We start from the raw sequence: 5,686 nt of genomic DNA, 5'->3' as shown, positions 1-5,686 counted from the left end.
CGGAAACTTGGCCTTGATAGCCTTGTCCCCTATGGTTACCTAGGTTTTGGTAATCAAACCCACCTCCTTGGCCTTGGCCTTGGTAGTTTGAACCGTAGTAAGCATTGGCATTACTAGGGGGACCTTAAGGACTTTGTTTCTCACCAAACCTAGGGTTTGGGGGTCCATCGTATCTAGTCAGGACATTCAAGGCATTATCATACTCAACATCAAAATCATTCTCATAAGAGGAATCATGGCAACATAAGACACATTATGCAATAGAGGGCACATATTAGGGAAGTGATCATACCCACCACATACATCGCAATAAGTAGAATTAGGAGGCATAGTATTATAAGAACTCACCTTGTCCTTCCCTTTGGTTAGTAGGGTGGTTGATGGTGAAGGGATTGTCGATGGAGACGATGTTGAGAGGGGGAAATTTCAAGTTTCTCAAGTCGGGAAGTAACCTTCTCTATGATATTATCTTGTTCCAATGCATTGGCCAACCCCTTTCTGTCATCATGACGACCTCTACCTTCGTTGGTGTAGTTCCTTGTTCCTACTTTCCATGCTTGATAGTTTTGCACGATGTCCTCTATGATCTCCTCTATTTGATCCTCCATCATATTCATGATTGGACCCCTCGCTCCCGCATCAAGACTTGTCTTGAAGCCGGGCTAAGTCCCAAGTAAAAGATTTGTAGGAGGAGTCACTTTTGGATCCCATGGTGTGGGCACTCCCTTTGATACTCTTTAAACCGGTCCCATGCCTCGAACAATGATTCATCTCTCTGTTGTTCAAATAATTGGATTTTATTTCTATATTCAACGGTTTTTCCATGGGAGTAAAACTTGCCTAGAAAAGCACTTGGGACTTCGTTCCACGTCTTGAGGGAGTTTTGCTTGACCTCCTTGTCAAGCCAATAACTCTCCCTCCCTAGTAATAAAAACCGGAACAACTTGAGGCGAACATATTCTGAAGTGACATTGTTGTGCTTGAATGTGTTGCAATAATGTTCGAATTGCCTAAGATGTTTATGGGGTGATTCACTAGCCTTACCACAAAAGTGGTGGCTTTGCACAAAAGAGATCAACGCCGATCAGATTTCAAAATTGTTGGCATTTGTTGTGGGAGGTTTGATACTGCTAGTGGCTTCGAAGGCCCCCGGAATAGCAAAATTCTTGACCGGTTGTGCCATGTCTTCACGAGTAGGACTTGGAGGAACTTGTTCGGGGGAACTCCCTCTCAAAGCTTCAAACCAATTGTTGCTAAATGAACGAGTTAGTATCCATCTTAAGCCCCTCAAGTGGAAAGAGAGTCGATAGCGAGTTCGACCACGATTCTGCATACACCAACTCGAAGAAAGTCGTTAGCAATGACAAGCAAAATATTAATAAAAAAAAAAGTGGAAAACTAAACAAAAACTAGACTCGAATACGAAAGCTAAACTCAAAAATCAACAACCGTTCCCCGGCAATGGCGCCATTTTGATAAGGGATTTTCGTGTCGTTAACAAGAACCACTCAATCAAACAAAATTTATAGAACACCTAGCCTATCAACTATATTCACTATAGTGATAAGTTTCGGGATCGTCCCAAGAGAACGGTGAGTAAGAGTCTAACAAGTTCTAGCTAGTTTAGAAGAGAAACTTAATTTGGTTTAGAACAAACTAGCAATTCTACACTAATTAACAAGTGAATCAAGAAGGAATAAACTAGGGGAATTGGTGATCAACTCGGTTTCTTTGGGGAAAGCGAATAGAATTCGAACACGACAATGCAAAGACATAAATTCAAGGGGGAAAACCAATAATGTAGCATTCAACGCCTCTCGGTTAGAATGCAATGCCCAACTAATTTCAAAAGCATGCTTTCGCGTCACCTCAAAACTAGCATGGCACGGGGCGGCGCACACGGACGAGTGAAGGAGAGAGAGTTGTGAGATTTTGTGAGGGATTCTAATAATTAATGAAAGTGGGGATCTCACAAACATAAGGGGGTATTTATAGTTTCTTATAATCCTAGTGGGCTAGGATTAGGAAATTTGGTATTGGGCTTGAATTAAAAGATTGGGCTTGTAACAGCCCGCCCTTAACGAGCTGCTTATTAAGCACACTTAATCCTAAACTAAACAAGCTTAACTCGTCAACGACACTTAACTTAATTAGAACTCCAATACGGATATAAAATCCATAAATAATGAACCAAAAAGCTCTAGAAAGGAATAATACAACTCATTAATAAATTGGGTAAATCTTAAATACACATGGAGAATCCATAAACCCGCCTTGAAACATATAAGCCCTCTGGAGGACTCTACGCACCTTGAACGTGCACTAAGACTCGATTCCCGCTACCTGGGAAACATTTTTACTCTTCCCCCCACCAGGACAGGTTCATTGAACAAAATCAGCGGAAATCTGAGTATACACATCCAACCTGAAAAAAAAAAACATTTGATAGGTGGCTCAAAGTAATTTTTAGTTTTAGTTTTTACGTTTCGTTTTGAAAAGCAACTCCGCTTATCCAGCTCAATTGGAAAACACAACTTGATAAAACGTTATACTTCTTTGAAATATATTTCACGAAATTCTTATTATTCAAACAACAATTTGGAAACGATACATTAGTATTACTCGCAATAGCTTCAGACCTTACTTACTATCTCACAAAGTTTCTAAATTCACAATCACATCAATATAATTAAGCTCGCAACTTAGATTCATCTAATAACCTTCATACTTTCAATCATTTTCATTCATAGCTTCTTTGACAATTATTCATGATGACAGCTCAAGTATTTCTACATACACTGCTACTTTCCCCTACTTAAGCATTTTATTATCAATTTATCTTAATTTGTTGCCAAAACTTATTCGCATTCCCTTATTCAAGTATTCGCTTCTTCCTCATTATAGTTCAACTCAAACTCTTTCTCATATGACTTCTTAACCCGATTTTAATATCAAACTCAATACTTGTTTGACACTTTGCACTTATACTTACCCAAACCGTAATGATCTAATTAATACATGGACACTTTTCTCAACTATTCTCCTTGACTGAAAATCACTCCTCATCCTTGGACATACTCTTAAACCATTGGCTGACAATCTACTGTTAGTGAGTGACATTCATTTAAGATCCTAAAGTTATTAATAGCTTATACTGTCCTCAAATCCGAATTCATTCTCTTATAACTTAGTGTGCCTGAAATGTATTTTATAAAACATTTAATAGATTCTTTATGTTAAAACAATCATATCGAATAAGGAAATAACTATTAGTTTCTTTTTATAGTTATTATTTTCATAAACATCTTAGTTTAGTTGGGGATTCAAATCATTCCAATGTTCTTTATAACAAAATCATTTTTAGAAAGTGTTCTAACATCATTATGTCAAAAATTTGTTTTGTGAAACTTAATTGAAAGCACTATCCTCATTTGTAAAAATCACTTTCTTTAAGAAAACACGCTCACAACAGATTACATCTTAGTTATAGCTATGTTAATTTAAGATCCTTATATTTATTCAAAATTAGTTTAAACTCATAATTCACAATTTTAAGAGAAGAAAAACGTTCGATTTCAAGAAATTCAAAGAGAATATAATTTAATAAAAATATAAATATATTTCTTCCTTGAAAATCAGCTCTTTCAAGATCATTTTCAATTGCGCCTTAGATTATTCTAAATTTTAGAATAAAGTTTATCATTCAACCCTCAATACCTTAGGGACTCGAGTTAGATTACTCCCATTATGCACATGACTTTTTCCTAATCAATAACGCCCTCAATTTATGATTAACTCTTATTTAAGACCCTTTTGAATCATTCACATATCTCATAATTAACTATGATACTAGTTTATTCCCAATTTCAATCTTCAAGAACACTTTATCAACTCAATTATCTAATCACACAACCTTTCAACAAAACCATCCCTCACTTGAATTCCCAATCGGCACAAATAATCATTCAAAAGAATAAATATTCCTAAAACATTCAATCCAATTCGCAAAGCATAAATCAATTCGAAATACACAGTTCAATTTGCAAAACTCAATTCAATTTGCGAAGCACAAACTAATTTCCAGAGCACAGTTTAATTTGCAAGCACCATTCAGAATCCATACATTCATATATTTACATATATTCATAGTACTTAAACATAAAATATAATTTCAAACATTGAAGTTGGTTGGAAAATGTGTACCTCGAATCGTTACACATAAATCCCAAGCCTCATTTGATCATCGCTCTCCACTTAAGTCCATGATTCAAATCTCCTCATCCCTTCTCCAATCATTGACCTCATCCAGAAAAGCTTGAATCAATAAGCTACTCACTAGAATCAACTAGGACTTGATGAATTCTTTAGAATCTTAAATGATTTTCGAAAGCTTAGTTTGAAATTACCATGAAATTATTCTACCACAAGAAAACTGATTTGGGTTGCTAGACATGAATCATGATTGAAACCATAATTATAATATATATTTGATTAATAAAAACAGTTGAGGAAAACTCTATATTTTTATACTATAACCCTTCCTTGTATCAATAAACATTAATCTAAATCACTCAAACATATTATCAAAATCGGCTTAATTCAATAATTCAAATCATTTCTATGTAATCAAAACAATAATATGGTTGTAAATTATATTCTTATAGTCATAAAGTTAAATTAGATGAAATTGAAATTAACGGAATAAATTTTAGGTTAGAATTGTACCCTTGAGACAAATAGAAGGCAGAGTATTAGCAACAAGGGCATCAACAACAATAGAAAAATAAAACGGCACAACTCCGACCACGGGGCTGGTGGTCCGGCGAGCCTGGCGGAGGAGCCAGAGAGGTGACACGGGAGAGCAGGGGAGAACAAGAGAAAAGAAACAAAACCAAGACAACCAACACTCACACAAGAGATGGTATCACCACCAAAACGGCAACACCGAAGCCGGAACACCCAAAAAGATAAAAATTATTTAGTTAGGGTTTCTAGATTCCTAATTCAAAATCAATTGATTCAAATAAGAGAGGGACTTACCATTCAATGGTGGAGTTAGGATGTTGGTGACCATCAACCACCATAGCCGGCGGCATGAACTAGAATGAGAGAGGGGAGAGACTGGCGAGAGGAGGAGGGCTGGCGGGGAGTAAGCAAGGCAGCGACAGAAACAATCAACAACAAGAACAACAACTCCGCCGGTGAGAGAAGCACCAAGGGGGTCGGCGGCGTGGCGGCAGCATCGCCGGACAGAGGAGAGGGAATCAAGGTGAAGAGAGAGAGGGGAGGGGAAACACGTGAAGGAGAGATAGAAGTGAGAGGCTTGGAATTTCTTTCTCTTGCTTAGTAAAATGAGTGAGGCTTAGATCTTCTAGAAAATGATTTGGCAAGTAATAGAAAGAAGGAGAGGAACATGTGTTAACATGGAGGCATGCCACATAAGCTAATGAGCAACAAGAATGTGGCAACAAGGCAACATGGTTCTCTCTTTTTAATGAACAGAAATCATACTTATAAATCCCATTTAAAACATTAATTAGTTAGATAAAGGCTCTATAAAATTTAAGCTTAGGGATTTTTATTCAAGGCGAACTTATGAAACAAAATAACATATTATCACTAATTCGATTTAAATAGAAATCTTAATTTCATAGTATATCTTAGAGTTTTAAATAATTTTAAAAAA

General features: G+C 36.5%; 1 long non-coding RNA gene and 1 other non-coding gene across 2 annotated transcripts; one reads left to right on the top strand and one right to left on the bottom strand.

Annotated features, from left to right (window-relative positions):
- The first annotated feature begins 704 nt into the window (after window positions 1-704).
- Window positions 705-810, top strand: LOC130470993 (small nucleolar RNA R71). The gene has a single exon (XR_008931698.1). It is a non-coding gene; the product is annotated as a small nucleolar RNA R71 (small nucleolar RNA).
- Window positions 811-2,128: 1,318 nt separating this feature from the next.
- LOC130470462 (uncharacterized) lies at window positions 2,129-5,341 on the bottom strand. The gene is made up of 2 exons (XR_008930852.1): window positions 4,204-5,341; window positions 2,129-2,425 (listed from the first exon to the last, which is right to left on the bottom strand). It is a non-coding gene; the product is annotated as an uncharacterized lncRNA (long non-coding RNA).
- Between the last annotated feature and the right edge of the window lie 345 nt (window positions 5,342-5,686).

This window comes from Spinacia oleracea, chromosome 3 (assembly GCF_020520425.1).
Source record: "Spinacia oleracea cultivar Varoflay chromosome 3, BTI_SOV_V1, whole genome shotgun sequence".
Classification (NCBI taxonomy): Eukaryota; Viridiplantae; Streptophyta; class Magnoliopsida; order Caryophyllales; family Amaranthaceae; genus Spinacia; species Spinacia oleracea.
This window is presented reverse-complemented; position numbering and strand designations above follow the sequence as displayed.